The sequence below is a fragment of the Arvicola amphibius genome, chromosome 18, assembly GCF_903992535.2.
Source record: "Arvicola amphibius chromosome 18, mArvAmp1.2, whole genome shotgun sequence".
Taxonomy (NCBI): Eukaryota; Metazoa; Chordata; class Mammalia; order Rodentia; family Cricetidae; genus Arvicola; species Arvicola amphibius.
Window position 1 is genome coordinate 4,081,416 of NC_052064.1, and position 24,009 is coordinate 4,105,424.

Below are 24,009 nucleotides of genomic sequence, written 5' to 3' on the forward strand. Positions count from 1 at the left end.
AAGTGAAGACTGAGCAGAGTATTTAAACTGTGGTCCAGGACATTAGGACTGAGGCAAAAAAAAATCAATCCAGCAGGTTTATGTGCAAATGCCAGGAGGAGCCGAGCCCAGATGATAACAGGAGAGCCGAGAGCAGCATCTGAATTTGAGGAATCGAGGAACAAGCCAAGGCACAAACATATAATTCTCCTGGATGACAAGCCAGCTTTTTCAGACCTGTTCTTAACATAGCAGCAGACAGACTCGGGGAGGGCTAAGGCAGTAAAGGCAATCTGTACTGTGCGCTCTAGCTTGTTTTGAAGAGCGGATCTTTGTAAAATAAATGTGAGCTGAAGTGATGGCCCAGACAGGGACATCGGAAAGGTTCTAGTTGGAAGCCCAGGGCAGGAAGCTTCCCAGTATCAAACAGGTCTGAGAGCTAACCCACCTAATTATTGCATGACGCATAGTAGTCTCTCTCTCTCTCTCTCTCTGTGTGTGTGTGTGTGTGTGTGTGTGTGTGTGTGTGTGTGTGTGTGTGTGTGTCTGTCTGTCTGTCTGTGTCTGTATCTGTGTCTGTGTGTTTGTTGTCAGGAGGAAAAGTTAACAATATCATGAGGTTCCTCTCTCCAGATAGAGGCTCTGTTATTATTGTTAAGATGTGAGACTGTATTCTGAAATTACTAAAGAACTTCTAAGGCTCTTTAAATGTCCTAGTGATATGAACAGACTCGTACCGTTTAACGCTAAAATTCCTGGCAACAGAGATTGTGGACTGAAAGAGCGAAGGTTAATAGTTCCTGTAGAAGACACGAGACCTGCCGGGTGGTGGTGGAGCAAGCCTTTAATCCCAGCACTTGAGAGGCAGAGGCAGATGGATCTCTGTGAGTTCAAGGCCAGCATGTGCTACAAGAGCTAGTTCCAGGACAGGCTCCAACGCTACAGAGAAACCCTGTCTTGAAAAAAAAAAAGAAGAAGACATGTGACCTAACTATTCTTGTGTTCTCAGAAAGATGGGGGGGGGGGGAGTTGGTGATGTATCAGTGAGATTGACCCAGGGATTTCATGGCAAGAAGACTATCAGAGAAACTAATAAGCAAAACCCATGCATCACAAATGCTTTAAGCGACTGAGTGCCAGAGAATTTGGAATCATTGGTTATGAGCTCTGGTAACTGCTGCTTATGACTTAAGGTTTAGTCACCTGTGAAGTGGATGGATAATCACTGTCGCGGGTGTGAGGGTGAGCTAAGATGCACAGAGATGGTCTACCATGTAGGAGGCACCGGCATGGCAGTTATTGTTGGTCTTATTAAAGACTTGCCTAGCAAAATATAGAGAACTTGCATTTAGAGACACCTCATTAACCTTCCTTCTTGAAATATATTATCTCATTAAGTCCCGGTGGGCACTGTGCGATCTAGGCTGAAAAGAACTAATAGGTATAAACCAGTTAAAGGGATGTCGGACACACGACAATGCATATGTGTTCATTATTGTAAGTAACTATAGAAAGTCTCATTATTTAGCTCTCGTTTTACTCTGTTGTGCTGAGAAGACAGGAAGGGTTAACGCCTCCACTTGAAAAACCCGTGATTCAAATGTAGAGAGAATTCTATCAGCAGCCTAGGCTTATGGTAAATCTTGGTTATCAGTGAGTGAGCCTTCAGGTGGATCTGGACCATTATTTCATTACAATGAGCCTTTTCTGTCTGAGTTATAGGAGTGATTTTCAGCCATTGCAAAGGAAGCTGTGTGTGTGTGTGTGTGTGTGTGTGTGTGTGTGTGTGTGTGTGTGTGTGTAGGAGTGGTAAACTTTTGGTTGACAGCACAGACTGAAGATAGCATTTACAAGTGTTAGATAAGAACCAAGTTGTCAACCTGAGCCATACCAGTCCCCATGGATAAAGTCAGCAACCATAATTTAACTCTTCAAAGTCTGTTTCAGTAGAAGATGTGCCAATATTTTTACTGCATCCTGGTAGATCATGAGTAACATATAACTAGCCTTATAAAGAGAAGTTGTTAATCTGCTTCGACTTTGAGAAATAAAGACTATCCCTTGGGTTTTTACTTCAGGTTTTCTTGCACCTTACTATTTTATAGTTATCTGTCAGTTACATTATGTGTCAAGGTTATGTTTAAAGTATTTATTGGAGTAAAATCGGGATAGAGATGGTTCTTTACAAATAGTAATGAAATCTAGGTAGGTAAAAGCAAGATTATCGCATTAAAGCAATAATAAACACAAGAGATATTAGAGACCAGATGGAAATTCAAATGGGAGACTCTATAATAGGATATAAGAATGCAAATTACCCAGAGTAAAGTTTTTGCACGTTTAAATGTAGTTGCTTGTCTCATAAAAGATACACACATAAAATACAATCTGTTAGACTATTTATGTTTGGATCAGGGAAGTTTCTAAGTAGAGGGCATATTTGAGGATTAAAGCCTGCAGGGAGGATCAGTGGACAAAGCACTAACTTTCAAGTACTGTGTGGTATCACTCAGCAAAATTTGAGAGTCAGAGGTTATAATTATACTAAAAATCATATTTAGGTAGTTACAGTAAGTATACTTTCAAATGCTTCTGAGTTTATTTTGAGAAATGGTTCTATCAATAGCACATGACTCACGAAGCAAAATCTAGACAGTCTCGGATTTGGCATTTGAAATCCTCTTCTCCCCCCCCCCCCAAAAAAAAACAGTTTCTTTCTCTAGTCCCATGTTACCTGTTTCTTCCCCACTTCTTTGGTTTTAATTTTGATATCTCACTCACTGTAGCCTACCAAACATTTATATGACCATTCCCCAACTTGCCTGGGCATGAAGGCCACTCATTGGAGGCCAGCTGCATTCAGATAGAGGCAGAGGTTCCAGTAGTTGCCAGTTTTGTTCTGTTGGTTTGTTCGTTTGCTGATAATTTTTGGAAGGTCATGTAGTCCAGACTAAGATATTAGAGTTCATTCCCTGGAAGCTAATAGGACTCATGAGAGGCAGCATCACCCCAGTGGCTCATGAGTGCGCCTGCAGTCCGGGGCATGGTCTAGTTGGCCTCATGGTTTTGCTGACCTCACATCTGCGGTGCTCATAGTGTCCTCTTTACTGTTACTGGATATTTTTCTGCTTGTAATGTCCTTTCCTAATTCTTCAAGGAAAAGGAAAAAAAAGTCCAGTTTATTCATTTTTAGACCTTGCTCCAATTCTACCATCGCCAACTGTTTCCTGTTTTATAATTCTGTTCTCGTGACATCTGACTGTTAATAAAATTTCTAATTTAGATATGATTGATTTACTTTGCTGCCTGATTATTGTATATTAATTAATTTTGACTCCCCAAGTTAATATAAATTATTTAAGAAGAGAATTGATTATACTTTCTCTATATGTATGTGTAAATTTCTACTTTTTAAACATTTAATTACTTAAACAAACTTGTAAGTACTAAGCTTAAAATCAAAGAGTTCAATAAGGGACTCCTGATTGAAATACTCACAGTTTTGAGATGGTTTTTTTTTTTTTTTTTTTTTCTGGTTTTTCGAGACAGGGTTTCTCTGTGGCTTTGGAGCCTGTCCTGGAACTAGCTCTTGTAGACCAGGCTGGTCTTGAACTCACAGAGATCCGCCTGCCTCTGCCTCCCGAGTACTGGGATTAAAGGCGTGCGCCACCACCGCCCGGCGAGATGGTTTTCGTGTAACATTCTATGATGCTGGCCGGTTGAACCTGGGAACTTCATTTTCTCACGATCACTGTCTCAGTGAGAAGTTTCCACTACAGGTTGGTTTGTGCTTCCCATTGCCCCTTTGAGAAAACCGGAGACTGTTTGGTGTGCTTGGCAGTGTCTGCCATTGAGATCTGAGGTTAAAACTAAAAGTCATTTATGGCATGGCCCTGCAGGTTTGCTTTTGAGAAGCTGGTTTTCAGGGATTCCAATTGCCAGAAAACCTCAGTCAAAGGCTGATTCTTGCACCCATTCATCTGTGTTTTATGGGAAAAACTGGTCTCAGCTCCCTTCTTTAGTTTCTTAGAAAACTGCTTTCTTCCACGATCAAAACTATACTCATCCAAGACCCAGGATTGAAAAATAAATAAATAAATAAAAATAATAAATGTCCACATTTTGCTTTTCCTGATTTCCTTATTCTCAGGTTACATAGAACACCTTGACCGAGAAAGGTCAAAGGCTCCGAGCACACAGAAAGCCCGGCTTCATCAGCAGGCACATTTCAACATGGTTCCTCACACTGGCTGCTGCTCTAACCGTCTCTAGTCTCCTAAACACTAAGACCTCTGCGATAGAGCCAGTCACCTGCCACGTCATTTGGTCTCAAACCATTTCTAATTAATAAGTCAGTGATTTTTGTCCCCCATGTTAGTCTGTTGAAAACTTACATCAATAACAACTCTATGAAATAACTGGTTAAAATGTGAACAAAGAATTATTAAAATTTAATGTTTTTATTTTGTTGTATGGATGTTCTGTCTATAAGTAAGATATGGCATCTGAAATACTCCCTTTCTGGTGCATTTTATAACTTACCACCTTTTGATCTTCTCATGTTTTTCTACTGGGAAGATTTGGAGAGCTTTTGGTGTCTTGTTTTTCATCCATAATCACGAAAGTCCGTTAAATCTGGTTTCCAATCTCAGTGATGACAAGGAGGGTTTATGTAACCCAAATACAAAGCTTTCACCAGGATGCACACGTTTCTGACTTATGTGCAATCCTAGCACAGCTTCATTTATTAAAGAACACCAACATTTTACGAACATGGTCACACATCAGACATTGAGACAAGCAATTTGATAGTGTTATAAACAGGACATAATTCAATAATGAACTGATTGTGCTTCTCTGGTTCCAAACTGTTCATTAACTGTATGTTTGAAAACCAGTGTCTTGAGCATCATTTAATGCAGTTTTATCTGAGAAAACAACCAGATAAACAAATGGCGTGGCAAGGAAAACAGACTTTAGCTGATAGAACATGGGTGATAAATAACCAAAAATGATAGCATTATAAATGAGAGTTTCTACATTTGCTTTCTCCTGCTCCCCACACTTGGCATGCCAGACTGGTGATTAACCTCCACAGGGGAATGCCTTCTAGAGTCCTGTGTCCCGGACAGCCCACTGCTTTACAGAGGACAGCCCTATCATCTGCACAGTCAGAGCTAAGCGAGTGAAAATGAATTTGCGCCTCCTCCACACAGAATGATTTGGACACTTTAGGTGGCAGGTGAGAAATTCGGGAGCTGCACATGTTCGGTCTCAAGGTGTTTGCTGCAGAAACCTGTCCCATTAACAGTAATCTTTAACGCTCTTGCTTGTTTCTGCTGCTACAAACAGAAATGACTAAAATTGTAATTGAGCCAGGGAGGCTATGTACTTTGAGCAGCAGTATGTTCATGATTAACACTGGCTTTTTATAGATAAATTTAAGACACATACATTTTAGCCAGACGTGGTAGCACATGTCTATCATTTCAGTGATTTGAAGGCTGAAGAGCTGGATTAGAGACAGGGCCAGTCGATGTAACGAGGCTGCTTCCCAACCTCAACATTACAAACAGAAGAAGGAAATGAGGAAGGAAACAAAAATTTCTCCAGAATGACTTGTTCGGTGTGACTTTTCGTGAATCCCGCTCTTTCCTAGACAATGCCTGCTTTCATCGCCATAGGACTTTCTTTTCGTTTTTTCTCACTTTTCTTTTCTTTTTGTTTTGTTTTGTTCTGTTTTTCAAGACAAGGTTTATCTGTGTAGCCCTGGCTGTCCTGGAACTTGCTTTGTAGACCAGGCTGTTCTCAGACTCACAGAGATCCACCTGCCCCTGCGTCACAAGTACTGGGAGTGAAGGCATACATTACCATGCCTGGCCATCATAGGATTTTCTAAATCTTGTCATTTGAACTAAATTCATTATCATTTCTTTCCAGTTTTTTTCATGCCTCAGTTACGCCTTTACACTCTTTTGAAGTTCCTCAGACTTATTCCTCACACATCACTTTTCCAAATTCCTTATTAACAAGCTTCTAGTGATCTTTGTTGTTGCTGTTGCTGTTGTTGTTGTTGTTGTTGTTGTTGTTCTTCTTCTTCTTCTTCTTCTTCTTCTTCTTCTTCTTCTTCTTCTTCTTCTTCTTCTCCCCCCCCCCCCCCCCCTCATCATTTCCAAACTTGTGACTCTAATCTTTGAACTAGCCTCTTTCTCTGTTGCTGTATACCCAATTATCTCCAGTCAGTATCGGCACACTGTGTCCAAAATTGACATTCCTCTCTTGATCTCTTTATCTAGCAGTTTTATGATTCACTGTACCATGCAAGAAATATTCCAAGAAGATTGTAATAGATTCTTCTTCACCACCTCCAAATGCCATCAACTAGCATTAAGTCCTGTCTTACGTAGAAAGAAGAGAGAACTGTAATATTAATAATCTTTTCCTTTTTATGAAGCTAAGATCTACATTACTCCAGATGTGTGACGTGTGGTAAATTGGTTACCCTTCACAGTAAAGCAGCATAGAATGTGTGGCCATTATCCTTATTCTGCAGCTACTTTGTTTAGAGATCATGAAGAAGAGGAAAAGCATTTCACTCGGCAAGTGGAGGGATAGCGGGGACCCTTGCTCTTGCTATAAATTATTACTACTGTGCTAATACATTGTTGTTCTTCGGTGATACCTTAACCACAAGAGAGAAAGTAAACAAGTTTTAAGGGGTCAATGTTGTCACTTAAAAAAAAAAAAAACGGTTTACTTGCTAGTCCTTTTCTTTGATACACATATGTGATTTTTTTTGGTACATAATCATTCCAAGTGGCAATCAAACACTGATCAGCAAATGTCACTTTTCCCCTTAGAAGAGTTCTGCATGCCACCACTGTTTTGGCATCACCAAACGACAGCGGGAGCTGTGCGAAGAGCCCTACCCTACTCGGTATAGAGAAGCCCCCTTTCCTTTCTACTTTCCATACTTCTCAGGAGCATGTCCTTTCTCTTCCACTCACGTGCCAGGGAAAGATCTTGGGAGGTCTCAAATAAAAATGACTCGGAATACTTTCCCGACGGTGTTTGTGCTGTGGGAACTTTGGAAACTCCAGAAAGCTTGACCTTTTACACTTTGTTTCTTTACCCTGACTAGAAAAGATAGGGATGTTACAGCAACATCACCATCACGTGTCTTACACATTTTTTTCACTTGACCTAATCTACCTAAGAAGAGAAAACTAATGGTAAAACACTCAATCTCCTCTTAGGTCCAAGCGTGATTTATAAATAATTGAATTCTTCATTCATAATTTTTATTTCATAGTCTCTCTTCTCAAACAGGTTTACATTATTTTGTTTCCATGTTGTCTAATTTTCATCTGAATCAGGCACTGTGGGAATTTGGTAATTTTGATGAGTTTTGTAACTGTCCTAAGACTGTAATTTGGTGCCTTCATTATAGACTGCTCAAGGATCTTCTGACATCATCAGTGCCAGTGTTACATATTATTATAGAAATGAGCATCACAGTACTGACTTTAAGTTACATAAAAAACCTCTAGGTCCAATGGCTGGATACAGAAGAAAAACCCAAGATCTTACTTCAAATGTAGGAGATGCAGTACGTTACCGAAGAGATTTCACTTTGTTGGAAGATTTTTGGCAAACTTATTTGCTTTCACTGACAGAGATTTTGAAACAAAATAATTCTCAAGAATTCCTATAGCAGAGAGGATTCTGTTTTAAAGAAACACTGAGGTTCTCTGAACACAAACCAAACTACATGGGAACATTTGTGTTAAAACTGAGGGAAGCAGCAAGAGCGTTTTCTGTGGGAGTCAGCCCCTCCCACCCTCCTGAAGGAAACACTTGTGCACACAAACAAGATGACGGTGAGGAGGGGTATGGATTCTTCTTCTATAGCTGGATAAAAATAATTATAGTGTATCTCATGGTCTCCAATAATTCATCCATCATTTAAGGATGAGAGGACAGAGAAAGGCAAAATAGACACAGCCAGGAGGAGAGAGATGTTACCTTTAAATTCTTAGGGAAAGAAAATTCATAAAGCAACTCCCAAGATTATTTATAATGGGAAATGGCGGAACATTTTAGAAAATATCCATTTTACTTTTACACTGAGATTAAAAAAGACACCAACTCTCTGAACAAGGCTACAGGTTTGTTTGTACCCATGGCAACCTGCTTTTGTATGTTTTATTATGTGTCAGACACTGGGATTACTATACTAGATGAATGAACGAATTTAATATTTGAAACGATCTTTGGACAGATATTAGTGGCTTCTCCATTGTGAAGATGAGAAAACCGAAGCTTCTGGACATTTTATTTTAAAAAAATCACTGGAATTCAGGCCCTCAGTCTTAAAAGTCTTATGTGTTGTCTTGTATTTTATATGAATGGTCACCAAAATGAAGCAGCCAACCTCAGGTCTGACTGATCTACAAATTGACTAGGCCACAGAAAGCACTGCCTGCCGTGTGAGCAAAAGATGGTCTGGAATTTCTGTGAATGTAATCAGACACAAACAGTGCCCAAAAAATCAGTGACGGAGAGAACAAAGGCCCTTCCAAAATTCTCCCTCAATCAGAACCTTAAAAATGATTAGATGTTAAGCATCAGACATGTTAAAGATATCAAATGGAAGGAAACGGTAGGAATGAAAGAGAGCAGAGAACCAACTGGCAAGCACAGAATTAAATGTAGGATATGGCATTTAAATTATGTGAATGTTTCTACCTTTTAAAAAAACAAAAGCAAAATGGTCAGGCCCTGGTGGCACACGCCTTTAATCCCAGCACTCGGGAGATAGAGGCAGGTGGATGTCTGTGAGTTTGAGGTCAGCCTGGTCTACAGAGTTAATTCCAGGTCTAACAGGGTGGTTTCACAAAGAAACACTATTGTCTTGGAAAACAAAACCACAAACAAACTAACAAACAAAAATTATAAAGAATGGCCGGCAAGATAGTTCAGAGAATAATAATAGCTGCCTGACAGCCTGTGTCAAATTCTCAGGGCCTAGCATGGAAGAAGAGAACCAAGCTCCCACAAATTGCTCTCAGACCTGCTGTAATACCTACCCCCTGCTAAGTAGCTGCAATAAACTATCTAAAAGAAGCTTTGAGACATAGCCGTGTTTAACCTGATGTAAACATCACCTAAGTAAATATATACTAAACATCACGGTGGGCTGGGGAGGCAGCTCATCAGGGAAGAACATTTTCTTCACAACCACAATGGCCGAAATTCAATCCCCAATGCCCACTCAGAAAGGGAATCCCATGTACACACATATAGAATCCAGCGCTGAGGTGCAGCAGCATTAAGATTCCTAGAGCTGACTGACTGCTAGCCTTGCTCTTGGTTCAGTAAGAGACTCTGCCTCTACAGAATGAGGTAGGAAGAGATAACTGGATGCCCAGCTTAAATGGGTTAAAAATGAGTCAATCAAACAAAGCAATAATGAAAATGCACAATCCCCAGGATACAGACGGTGGCTGTGGGAGTTAAGAGCCTTGAGTGCTGAAAACTGGCCCCGTCCAGCTTTGACTACAGAGCTATCAGGTCAGGGGTAGGTTAGATCTGGCTCAGTATCTCTGAAGATGGGCAGCTCCGGTGGGTCTTTCTAAAAGTTACCTATACAGGTCAGTCATTACCTTGTCAAGATGAAAAGAAATTTAAGACACAAGTAGAATATTGGGAATTTGAAAAATAGCGCTCTTAAAAATAAATCCTATTGGGTACTAATTTATTAGAGAACTGCCAATCCTCCCCACACACACACACAGGCACACGCACATGCTCACACAAACACACACACCAAACATTCATATACACACCACAGACAATCAGCAGTGCTCACAAGAAGAGCAACCTTTTCCTTTTTGCTAAAATGTATGATAAACAGACATTCTTGGAAAATGTGGGCAAGATCCACATGATTTAGACTGTGCAACCTCACATGCTCGTCCTCTGCCGTGGATGAAGGAAAAGAACAATCACCAAACATACTAGCTGATTCATTCAAGCATATTACTATGTATATAAAGCGATAATAACTTTGGATTAATGTACTCCTTATTTATAGTATGGCCAAGGATATTAAATTTTGCCACTGTAGGAAGGTTAAGCTCCATTTAATCATTTCCAGAGTAGGTAAGATGAAGAACATTAATTCTGTAGCGCTTAAATTTGCTTTTAAACAGTCACCTTGCTTGCAGAATTAACTTGCAAAAATTGTTGGATTATGTGGTACCAGGGGAAGAGGGAGATATCATGGAGGACACAGCAGGGAGATTGGACAGCGTTTTAAAAATCAGTTCAGGAGAATGCTGGAAGTCTCACTTTGAGCATATCCTGCAGGCACATAGCAAACCCAAACCAGCAAGGCCTTCAAGCACTGCAGCTTACTGATACACATCTGCCTATCATATCCACTTCCACAGGGACGATGGTCTATTAGTAGTGTGGTGGGATTGAGTCCTCATTACATTGTGTTCTTAGATGGTTGTGTGTTTGTATCTCTTCTTTTTCTCCCAAGACTGTAGATTTCTACCTCGTTAGAAGTTAGATTCTACCCGGATCCATTTCCTCTGCGGTACAAGGATGATCAGGACAGAAATGTCTTGAAACCTTGAAATGAGAATCCCATCCTGAAATCTGAGGATATTGACTCTAGAGAAAAGGTTAAATGAAAAGACGAAGTCGTCGTCATCTGAATGCTTTAATGGTTTCCTTTGGAAGAGGGAATAGACTTGACACAGCTGGCATCAGATACAGGGGACAGGAAGGACAAGTTCAATGTAATGTTAAGTGCATCTTGGCATCATGTGTGCAGTTACATGCTTCAGCTGCACATACAAACGGCATGGAAAAGACAGGCTAGCATTATTCACATGTGTTTTCTGCATGCACTGATGGAGATTTTCAGAGACTGCTTATGAACATCAGTTTTCTTGGTAATAATTACCAAACCTCCATACCAGAAAATAGCTATCATTTATTGGGCATATGATATTACAGATACTGCATTAGATGTTGTACAAATATCCGATTGACTCTTAGTAATAGACGGGTACTATGACTTTGACATAAGGAGGAAGTAGTTTGGGCACTTACGGTACCTGTTTTCAAGTTGTATGTGAAGTAAATGACAGACTGATAAAGGAGTAAGTCACAAAACAATCCCACATCAGTTTGGAATTATGATTAATAAAAGCGTTATTCATTTAAAGGAAAAACTTACAGATCACCATCCTAGACAACAGCCTTCTACACTACCAGGAAAAGAGTCTGGTAGTCAGAAGTGGAGTCTGAAGCAAGAGAGAGAGAGAGCATATAGCTACCACTGCTTTTTCAAACCAAAGAGACCACGCCCAAGTGGGCTGGTATCTTAAAGGCTATTGGCTGAAGGAGCGGAAAGAGCTCCGGCAGCAGACTGAGGTTTAAAATCAGTTGTGACTGATCCAACAATAGACCATGTTGCTTCTACTCTCAGAGAACTAGGAGGGTCTGATCATTGACCTGCATTGTGGCCACTCCTGAGCTGGGAACCAAAGAGAACTTCTGTTCCTTATGGGGATCAGGGCATGTGCCTATTTGTGATCAAGTTTCTGTAACTAATAGTATGTGCCTGATCTCCACAGAGAAGAGCAGAAAGCATCAGATCCCTGGAACTGGAGTCATGAACGGTTGTGAGCAGCCATGTGGACGATGGGAGTGGAGCCCAGGTCCTATGAAAGTGCAGTCATTGTTCTTAACTGATAGGCCTTTTCCCCGACGCCATACAGTTTGGAGCTTTATTTAAAGTTTAAACAAACCAAAAACCAGGATCTCACAATTTAGTCCTGGCTGTCCTAGAACTCCCTGTGTGGACCAAGCTGGTCTCCAGCTCAAAGAGTTCTGCCTGCCTCTGCTTTTGCCTCTCCCTCCTGAGTGTTAGGATTAAAGAAAAAACATTTAATTCTGTAATCAATGTTTACCCTAATCCTATGGAGAAAGGTTATGCCTGAGAGAAGCCAATGCCAAAGAATCGGTTTCCCAATAAGACATTTCTAGGCAGGAAACTTTGACTGTTAACGGAAAGGAAATTTTGATAATTTAAGGAGATCTCCTGAAAATTCCTAGACTGTTTCCATAAATTTCTATTGCCAGATATATTCTAAATATATTGTTGGAACAGGAAATCATCTCAATATACGGACATAATTATTTCATCTGTATTTCATTCATCTTTGACACATGTCTGTCAGATGCATTTTTGAGTTTGGAAGTTTATCAGGAAATTGGTCTTATATGAGCATCGACTTCAACACACCCTATTTCTTTGAGCCAGACATGTCAGAGATATGAAAACAACACTCCTCTCACTTCAAAGGGGCCCAGACCCATTCCTTGTGTGCCTTCTGCTTCTCACTGACAGAAGTTTTCATGGTTTCCACTGTACATTCTTACACTTCCATGGACCACAAGGAAGAACCGAATTGATATGATCTTTTAGTTGAGCTAAGAGGCTAAGAATTTATATGCTCTTCTTCTAATGTGCATTATTTCTGCTTTCTTTCAAAATCCTGATCATGTTTTAGACATTTTATCCTGAACTTTTTTGTCTTTATAAAAAGAGCCCAGTTTCTAAACCTTCCAGATTTAAGCATATTGAAATAAATTATTTAAGAATCTGAGTCTAATTTTAGCAGGAAGAAACTAATTTATTGGTCCTTTCCTGTTTTATCATGAACCCAGCCTTTAGCTGAGATGGGTAACATCTTTTTAAATGATACTTTGACCTTCTAGCTGAAGGTTAAAAATAAATTATGTCTCCTTACACCCTGGATAATATTTATAGCTCTTTCAAAGCTTTCATTAAATGACTATCCATATAAATCATACCAAAAGCTTGACTAAATAAGAGATTTTTCAAAGCAACATGGTTTTAATGTGCTAGATGGGGTGAATGCATTACTTTGTCAATTCCACACTTATTTCAATATATAACTTTAAGTTTATTTTGCACCTTAATATTCATAGTTCCTTTAGCATTAGTTTGGAGCAGTGGTTCTCAGCCTTCCTAATGCTGCAACCCTTTAATACAGTTCCTCGTGGTGTGGGCACCGCCAATCACAAAACGTTCATTTCTACTACTTAACTATACCTTTGCTACTGCTGGGAATCACACTGGAAATATCTGATATGTGACCACAAAAGGGTTTTGACCCACAGGTTGAGAACAGAAAAACGCAGGATGTGCCGACAGCCCTTTTTATTAAGTTGCTTATCAATTAACTTGGGCTGTGCTTATAGGAAAACATTTTTATGCCAAACAACTGAACAAGATTCTGGGAAATTCCATAAATGTGGTGCTGTTCCACCAGGTTCACAGTTTGCTTTGTTCCACATATACATCAGGGCGGTGGTGGCTCACTCTTTTAAGCCCAGCACTTGGGAGGCAGAGCAGGCAGATCTCTGTGAGTTCAAGGCCAGCCTGGTCAATGGAGTGAGTTCCAGGACAACTACAATCAGCATAGACCGTGTCTTGAAAAGCAAAAAGCAAAAACAACCCCTCCCAACACAACAAAAACAAAATAATCATGCCTAATATTTCTAACTTTCAGGAATTAACATTTTCATCAGGAAGTTACATATCTACTAACATTTTAAACTCAAATATTTCCCAATGTGCCTACAGTTGTCTAGTTAACAAGGAAACATTGAAATACTAATTGTTGGCATGACAAAATTCAAAGTTGCCCAGGTGTGGTGGCTTGCACCTGTAATCCCAGCATTTGGGAGACTGGGAAAGGAATCCCACCATAACATAAGATCACCTTGGCCTTCATGTAGTGAGCCATCCAGTCCAGGCTGTGTTACAGAAGAAGGTCCTATTTCATGACACCACACCACGAGCAAACCAAGAATCAAAGCTGGCATGAGTCACGTGGTGTGTCAATCACCACCTCCTAAAGTAAAGCGAGAAGCAGAAGCTTTGGGTTAGGACATCTCAGAAGAAAACTTTGCCATGCCTGAGGTTTCTCATGGTATTTATGCTAAATACCAAATCCTCTAGGGCAATGGTTCTCAACCTTCCTAATGCAGCAACCCTTTAATACAATTCTTCGTGTTATAGCCGTGACCCTCCACCATCAAATTAACTTTCTTGCTGCTTCATAACTGTAATTTTGCAACTGTTAGGAATCATAATGTAACTATTTTTAGAGATAGAGGTTTGCCAAGGGCATCATGACCCATAGGTTGGAACTCACTGCTCTGTGGTGTAGGTAAGAACCAGTATATTTAGGTATTCTGGTAACAACATTGGACGCTGTTGCTTTATTCTCATGTCTGTGCAATATGACCTACAGGTGCCATAAACACTTCCAATAACCACTCTCTCTGAGCTCCTGCTTGGGCAGTAGCCCTGACAGATAATTGACCAAATCTGCTAATGAAAGTAGCCATTCCACCTCTAACCATGACCTTCCCTTAAGGGAAAACATGCTCACTTATAGTGTATTCTACCTTCTGAAGCCACACAGAACTAAACTAAGTTCCCACCTTTATTATGGTCCCACACCGGCTATAATTTGAAGATATTTAAATTTTCCCTTCTTCAGAAATATGCCTCCATTTAAAAGTATTTTGAAGATTATATTCTCAGATCAGATCTTATTATTATGGATAAAGAGACGTAGATCCATTTGACTGTCAGATATAATCCAGTTATGATTCTCCATCTGTCCTTTTTCTTCTGGGATCTGAGAGCTGTAACTTGGAGTGGGGGGGGCAGCCTTTGAGGACAGCACATGCAGCGGATGACAGCTCCGTGTCATGGGTACAGGCACACAGATTGCACAGGTGGATCCCTTGCTAATCTTAAGGGTGTGGGGCTGATCAGAAGGTAGCCACGGTAAGGGGCTGAAAGCAAAATGTTTGCAGATATGTGAATGAGAACCCATCAGGAGTCCTCAGAGAAAAAGGCTGTGGAAGCAAAGGCCTTTTAGTCAGCCATCAGCTGAGCAGAAGCAAAGTCTGGCGAGCACAGCGGATCTTTTGTTTTAATGAAACCAAATCAAAAGAGAAGAAAAGATGAGATAAGAATCCAACTTTGGTTTGGGATTTTTTTAATTTTATTTGTTTTGGTTTGCAGTAGATTAATTTTTTTATTTTTTAATTTGAAAATCCCCTTTACATTTCAATATGTCATGACATTCTGGGGATAAATTCTAAATCAGAAAATTACATTCTTAATGAGTAGGAGAAACAACCCAAGAATGGCATTAAGTAACTTATGCTGTTGATGGGGGTGGAGAGAAAGAAAGAAACAGAGGACATCCGGTAGCTTCTTATTCTCCACAATCCTATGAATGTGCGCACCATGTCCCGGTGGGGGAGCAGCCTTTGCATCCAATTTACTTTAGGAATCAGAAAAACAATGATGATCATGCTTCCCTCTAACTACTGGCGAGACTCATTTACAAATGAACCTTCGCTGAGGTGCAGAGTGCCCTCCTGTGTCCCAGCACATGGGAGGCCGAGGAAGGAGGAAGAATCAGGAGACCTCGGTCATTGTTGATGTACTCCGTCTCTAGGGCGCTACCATCATCCACCGTAACTTTCCATTGGTTACATACGACTTGCTGAGGTGTATCGTGGCTTTTCATTGAAAGGGAGCTATTGTGTATGTCATCTTGGCTGTTACAAAAATACTAGAATGGTTTAAAAACATCTGTCCTCCCACTGCTTTGGCTGCTGCTAAAATGCTCTCCAGAGAATGCCACTCACCAAGCTTTAGAAAAGGACAATGACAAATTGAAGGGACCGCCGAGGAAGAAATGTGAGAAAATGTGTGGAAATAAGGCTTGTGAGAGAAGGTGAATCTCACATGTTCAGCCTGAAGAAAAGAAAGAAACCTTAGGAACAGGAGAGAATGCTCCCGAATCCACTGGGACAAAAATCAATTCTTCTCATTCGCAAAAGGACAGATCCTAGGGTGACAGCTTTAGAGTCCACTGGGGGCAAATGAAAGGAAGTTCAACGCCAAAGGGGGCTTGGAAATTTCTTTTTGCTCAAACCAATTAGATAAGAAAATGAGTCAAAAGGACATAGTAAAAATAGGTGTCACATGGGGCAAAAATAACAAATAAACAAACAAATAAACAAAAAAAGCCCTCTTCAGAAACATTTGGGATTCAGATGGGTCTTCCTGCCCATTGATACAATGCTCTAGATATTAAAAGACTCTTCTGTATATGGTCTTACCAATACAGTGTGAGCAGCCGCAACCGGACAACCTCATAGCCTCTCCTGTGTGTGGAACATACAATATTGTGGCAATGCTTTTTTTGAAAAAAAAAAATCTACTTGCTTTCTTGTGAATAATTTGCCATCACACTGAAGTTTTATTTTCTGGCCAAAGGAGACTGCTTCCATATTGCACGTGTGGAAACCATAGACCCTGAATATTGATGCTGCTGCCCATAACACAGCTACGTTTTCAAGGTTTGAACAATTCCTTTGTTTCCTGAAGGCAACTAGAAAGTTAAATCTTGTTCATACACCTCCCTTTTATTTCAATAGAGATGTAAAGATGAACCCCAAACCTTGAAGAGTTTTGAGTTTTGTCTTTAACAAACACAACGTATTCATTCTGGTTTTCGAGCGGAGCTCGGCGTCTAAAAGAAACATCGAAAGAAGAGCTCTGTGCCGGAGTCTGGTCCTCGAAGAAAACTGCTTGGACCCAAATGAATTGCTGCTTCATGTTAGAAGCTTACCCATTCTAACGAGTGTGGGCTGAGGCATCAGAGTTCCGGTGCTAGTCTGAACACCACTGGTGGTTTTCCCTTTAATGCTTTTCTAGAGGCATGAGAATGATTAATGCACACTATTTCTGACTTTTAATATTTATTTAGTATGTATGATTATTTTGCCTGCATGTACGTATGTATGGGCACTATGTGTCTTTCTGACACACACTGTGGTAGCAAGAGGGCGCTGGATCCCTTGGAACTGGAGTTAAGGGTGCCTGTGAGAGAACATGGGGGTGCTGGGAATCGAGCCCAGGTCCTCTGCCAGAGCAACAAGTCCTCTAAACGACTGCGCTGTCTCCAGCACCAAGCTCCATTCACGGAATGACACGATGTGTTGATAAAGAAGTACACACTCACGTTCATATATTTAGTCTTGGACCAATGCTTAGTATTTCAAGTATGACATCGTAGATTCCCATTTCGTAAGTACTGCATTGAGCTTAACCCAGGAAGAACCTCTGGCACCTGGTACAAAGGATACGAAGAGCAAACGCCTCTAAAACCAGAGGACTCTGAGCTCTGAACACTTCCCCTTCCACCCAAACATTACGGAAGACTCGTTATGAAGCGTTTAAAAATGCCAGTAAGTTTGTTCTTAAAGATGATAAAGTTTGTGGATCTTTTCTCCAGGAAAGGAGCTAAGCAGTAGCTTGTGTTTTATAAGCTGTTGTGTTACTTTCAAAATCACAATATAATATTTTTTGTTAAGAGAAATAAAATAGTAGTATTCAGTAACAGCCCAGGCCTAGTTTTTGGGATAATAGACATAAGCAAATAGGATGGCTATCTCATGATTAGGGACAAGATACTTACTCCTAATGGTCAAAGAGCTGAGACTAAGTGGCTGGGGTAAGGGAAGCACTTCATTTGTAGAGCACTCAGTGCCTGCAGATTTCAGCAAGTTTATAATAACAGTATCTGGAGACTCAGGTGGATGGGATGGTGATCTCCAGTTGTATCTCGTCGCTAACTCCTCCCCCATCCCGAAAGCCTTTATTCAAAACTTACAATGACTGCATCACTTGCAATCCCAGTGAATTTTTTCAGTCCCTTCGTAGTTTACCTTTGGATGCTTTCCCTACAAGCTCCCTTCTGTCCTTCATGACGCTGAGCTCCCTGTTCTTAGGGAATTCTCTGCTTATTTCTCTGATTCTCTTAGCTCCTTCTCTACCAATACCCCACCGAGTACCTCCTACCTTCTAGGGAGACCTTCTTCATTGAGAGTCCTTCACCGAAGACTATAAGCCCTGCAGCAAAAGCTTTATCACATGATTCCATGGCCCTCTTCACTGTGGAAGTGCCAGCCCCGACCCGGAATCTGTTCTTCATAGCCAAACTTATCACTATTGTTTTCCTTGGGAGTTCTTCTCTAGCTGACTTTCTCAGTATGGACTTCTCTTCTGTACATTCACTCCTGGATTTCATTTCCACATTGTTAGAAATAGGTGGGCATGAGCCACACAGTAAAGCTAAATTTTAAGGGGTGAAAACACACACTGACTTTTATCTTATTCCCTTGGTTTTAATACGTCTAAAGGAATAAAATCCATTTGTGATAGTTTATCCATAAAGGAAAAAGCCCAAGTTTGTCCTGAGAGAGAATTCAAACATTTCCATTGATAAGCCTAAAACATGGACAGTTTTCCTTGATGTTGTTAGTTTTCCATAGATTAGCTCCAAAATTTTATTTCCTTGGCTACAGGGAAATAATCTCTAAACCAGTGTCTTTCATACCTATGTGTTAGAATCAACATTAAATTTTCACGGTGAATCACATGTAATCTCTTAAATCAAAACAAATGATGGTGATTGCAGGGTTTTTGAAAACATTTAATTGATCACTACATTTTTGTTTGGAGCCTGCCTAGCAGGGGAAATGCTGCATATCTTTGTTTTATGGCCGGAGGCTTTATACATTTTTATCTCTTAAAATTAATGTCAATATTTCTCAAAACCTTGAGTATTTCCTATGAATGTGAATGTATTTAGGAAGTTTCCTCTGCCTTTGTTAACTTCTCTTTGTTTCTTCTTCTTCTTCCTCCTCCTCTTCTTCTTCTTCCTCTTCTTCTTCTTCTTCTTCTTCTTCTTCTTCTTCTTCTTCTTCTTCTTCTTCTTCTTCTTCTTCTTCTTCTTCTTCTTCTTCTTCTTCTCCTGCTGCTGCTGCTTCTTCTTCTTCTAACTTCTTCTCCTTCTCCTTCTTCTTCTCCCTCATTGTCGTTGAGGTCTCCTCCCACCCCTCCCCTCCTCCTCCTCCTCCTCCTTTATCTTCTCTCTCTTTTTTTGGACCAGGTCTTACTATGAAGGGCAGGCTGGCTTCACGTTCACATTTTAATCCTTAAATGGTGAGAGTGTAGACTCACACATAGCTGAATCTCTGCTGCTCTTGTGGCTCTGTCCTTGCTGTATCCTTTCTTCCCTCTGTGAAGTCTCTGGGTCTCTGGGTGATTTTCCTCACGTGTCTAACATCATATGTCATATCTGCTGTTGGCTTCAAGCAGCCTGCCTTCTTGCTCATAGGGCTACAAAAAGCACCCACCTATAATTCGATGAAAACAGAAACTGCCGATAGATAATACGAACACAGCAATTGCTCTGGAGGAAGGAGCTGTTGATTTGCTCCTCCCAGTCCTCATCTGGGTGACTTTGAGGAGCTTAGCCGATCTCTTCGATCCTTGCTTTCTTCTTATTTAAAGTGAGTCTTCCGAGCCTAAACCGAATACAGTTACGTAATGTAAGACCAGAGAAACAACAAACAGAAACTCTGTTGGGAAATAATAAGCACATGGCAGCGATATTGCTACAGCTTTTTCTTTCCAACTGTCTCAGGCCTAGAATATAAAGGAAAAACCCAAACCTCCTGGAAGGGTAACCATCCTGACCTATTCCAGCCACCTCCGGCATCTATAAGGGCTTTCACTTCAACCTCGTCAATGTCATTCTAGGGGTTTGGGGCTTCAGACGAAGGCTGTTTCACCTCACTGTGGGGGTACTTGGAAATGTGCAAACGGAGAGTGCAGTCCTGGTTACTGTCAGCTGGAGCTTGGGGAATGAATGCTTGTAACATTAGCGTAGACAGTTTGGGAGAGAGGCAGGAATTGTATTTGTGCTACTATACCATCGACAAAGAAGCTGCTGTCCCAATGCTAATGGAACCTGCAATGAGATGATCCTCCACAGTCCCACGCACTCTGCCATAGCTTATCAGTAGAGGGTCTGGAGACTTGAGTCACTTTTAAAGCGTGCCTCACATACTGATCTGAATGGAGGTCTTTTGAGCTTAGGGCTTATCTTAGACCTCTCAAGCCTTCTTCAGACTTGAGACTTATTAAGCAAGTGTCCAAGATCCTTATGCAGGGAAATGGAAGGCTTTCTCCTCTGTGGAGCCCGGCAGAAATGAATCCCTGCTGGGTTAAGAGGGATATAGGTCAGCTCTACAAAGAACACTTTGATTGTGAGTGTTTTCAAAACCCAGGCATGGGTTCTAAATGAGGGTATTTAAATATCCTTCAGAGGGCATTTAGGATAGGAACATCCTTCTTATTGAAAATGTTGTAAATATAATCCTGTCTAGGGGCAAAAAGTGGATAAGAAAATAGTGTCAAAAGGCCCTTTCCACTCCAAATTACAAACTTTGCAGGACCCATGAGTATCCTCCAGCCTCAAATCCCCCAACCTCTCTCTGCTTCTTATCTCCCACCTTTACAAGCCTCAGGCCAGAAAGCCTACTCTGCTCTCAAGAGAGAGGCCACACATCTTGTATACTTCCCTGAGGAACCCTAGCATTTAATTAATGGGAAAGAAAATAATGGTAACTCACTGTAGCTCATCTCTGTAATGCTATATACACTCAATTAATATCACAGAAGATTACATACATAACCATTTATCTACATTAATGGCGCCTGGCCTATTGCTCTCAGTTGAAAGGCCCTGGGGAGTGGTAACCACTTCATTACTTTCAGGTGTTCTGACGCAGCCATTAAAAGGAGACTGACCTGTGATAGCTTCTAAGGAGAAATAGCCAACAAACGCTCACTGTCATCTTTACTTTGCATGTGTTTGTGTGAAGTGCGAAGACGGACAAAAAAATCTCACCCTTGCCTTTTGCTTATGATTTCCTTACTGTGGCATTGCCAATTTAATGATTTTTCTCAATGATCGCTTCACGAACCTGGTAGTGCCAATTCTGATGAGTTATTTGCTTAGAGGGATGCTCCTAGGCTCAGCAACACGCACAGAGGACTGACCCACGTTAGCCTGGATCCAGGAACCAGCTTCCAAATGGTTTGTTATTGTGAGTCTTTATCTGTGATGCTGCGTTCCTTCTACGGGCACTGCTTCCTTGGTTTTAATGATCCCATTATGTGGCTTCAAAGTGCCGCCTGTGCTTCTTCCTGTCTGGGTTTTAGAAGGATAAACTGAAGAGGAGCATTTCCTCTTTGGAAATCGCTTGTCCTTTGCTTCCGCGGAATGGCTTTGTAATTAGCAGCACTTCATGTAGGAAGGATCTCTCTTTAGTACTTGTTCTGCACACAATGTCTTATGTCGCTAGAAGTTTAGAACTTTTCTCGTGTAATATCCAACGTCCTTTTATGTACAAAACATTGTTATCATTCTGCTATAACCTCTTAAAGTCTGAATTACTGGTTCATGTATCTAACAGATAGTTACTAAAAGCCCAGTGACTCTTAGTTTCTTTGGTATTGGTCAAGATACTGGGAATTCTAATAAAAAGGAATGTGGCTTCTGAGTCTTCAAGGATGAGTCTAATCAATATATCCATATCTCTTTCCTCAGTATTTACAATTTACATGGCTATATGAATCACACAAAAAGATGTTATATGAACTGAAGGGCATACAATTTATTATCCAATTAACACAAAAGAAAAGGCTTTATTAATCAGTCTCTGACAACAGGAATAAACCAAGACACTCCTGGGACCAGCTTATCATTCCACATTCTTCTTCTACAAATGATGTACACAAATAGTAAAATTTCTTGGAATCAAAAAAAAAGGAAATATCAGAGTGGAGATTGAACTATTTGTAGTCAATGAGAGGCCTTTTCATGCCCAAGAAAAGATTTCTAGGAAATAGAAGGCCTTGCAAGAAGCACTGAGGAGTAGACAATTGTAAAATATGATGTTCAAAAACTTTAATAGAAGGTCCATGAACAAGCCCTTGAATTTGGAGAATAAATAGTTTTTCACAAAATGCTCGTCAACTGTCCTTTTCTCTTTATTATGCGATCCGGGAAAAACCCTCATTGTGATCCGTATTCCCAGGCTTTCGTACATCATCTTCACTGAAAGGATGTCTCAGGCTACCTTGAGGTGATCCATTTGACATCTCTGGGTGTCAGAATACTCCTTCGAGTAAGTAGAAAACAAACTAGATATTGTAAGTTGGCTTGCCAATTCTTTTTCTTATAGAAGAATCTCCATTAAATTCGTAATTTCTGTGGGAAAATTTCCTGTGGGGGCATGAATATTAATCCTAAACTAAGTCTTGCATGTAATACCTTAGGCCTAGTAAATGGTTGGTGATGCCTATTTTGTAAATACAAGAAACTATCAAACTCCACTTACCTATCCAACTACCTTTCTTAAATATCTTATTAATTAATTAATGCTTTCATTAAAAATTTTTAACTGAAAATTCAGAAAATATTAAAAATATTTAAGGTATGCTATTTACAATTTACATATAAATACAAGTTATATTTTTATAAAATAGAGTATAATATCTATCTATACTAATAAATCTTTACTACAAAAGTATATTTTTATTCCATAATGTACTTAGTGAAAGCACATTAATACAGCTAATAATGCCAGCCATATAACTGTAACATTATAATCCCTGTATCAATAAAATTCATCAAGATATTGTTAAAGCAGAAGACTTCTGTGAGTTCCATGTAAATTTAAGTTGTTCTGTCAATCTATAAGTTTAAAAGAGGGGGATGAAAAAGAATGAAAAGGAATAATGGAAATAAAAGAAGAAATTGAGAACATTTAACTAAATTGAGATTTGTGGAGTGAAGCATAAAAAAATTATATCAGAATAAAGTCTACCATTTCTTTGTGTCCCACACCTTGAATACAGCATGGATCCTTTAATTTTGAACTAAGAAAGTGTTTATATATTTGTTAAGAAATTCCTTAATGTATTTGACAAGAAAGCACCTACTAAATACATAATCATTTTTAGGGTTCTAAGAAAACAAATACAAAATTAAGGTACATCGATGGTAACTTTAGTGTGACATCTATGTAAAATGCGTTGATACTAGTCTTAGTGTGACATGCACATTCCCTACAGAGTCACCTTCTCCGGAGATAACATGTGTGACATCTTGTCTATAATGTGATATCCCTCCTGTAACAGCTAGGGTGCAGATTTAAAACCTAGCAAAGGCTAAGTGGAGACCTCAACTATGACGCTGACATGGTCTGATAAGGCTCTGCCACGCCCCCTTCAACTGCTGTGTCCTTGGCGTGTAGAGACACAGGTAACATGCTTTTATAAAAACATAACCTCAGAAATAATTTATTTTGCAAACTGATGTGTCCGGTAAGATGATTCTTCACGGTGAAAGAACAGCCCCTAGCGTGAATGGAGTAGTAAGTTCTCAGAAACACGGGGTGGCTTCTTTAAAAGCCTAAATGACCAGCAAACTAGAAGGGGAATCTAACCATTCTTATTCTTCTTGTCTTTAGGATTGTTTTGCTTCTTTTTCTTATTTTCTTTTTATCCCATTTTGCCTTTGCAAAAACAGCATATGATATGTTCACTTAGCTTTATGTTTGCTTAAATGTGTTCCTATAATGTCCTTATATCTTTTGGGACTATAGAATCATTTGGAGGAGAAATTGCTTCATTCTTTATAATGGGATTCTGTAAGAATATTACTTTGTGTTTTGTATTTTTTTATTATTTGTATTGTGTGTACTTCTTGTTATGGAGTATGTAATACTGATAATATCGGCATTGGCTTTGCCCTTGCCCAAAGTTAGCAGGTCACTGGTGACTTAAAATTGGAGAAACCATCTCCCTAACTTCTAATTGGTGTTATGGAATGTTCCTCTATTTAAGAATACCCTATTATTGGTTCAAAAAGACCAAACGTTGCCTGGGAGTGAGATGGTTTTGGCTTTTGTTGGTTGTCTTTTTGGAGAGTGCAGTAGACTAGCTTGCATATGATACTTTGGGCA

The 24,009-nt window shown here is 40.0% G+C and overlaps 1 protein-coding gene across 2 annotated transcripts in view; it reads left to right on the plus strand.

Annotated features, from left to right (window-relative positions):
- The window catches only part of Magi2 (membrane associated guanylate kinase, WW and PDZ domain containing 2), a 1,324,802-nt gene that overhangs the window by 683,903 nt on the left and 616,890 nt on the right, over window positions 1-24,009 (plus strand). The gene's annotated exons all lie outside the window — the stretch shown is intronic.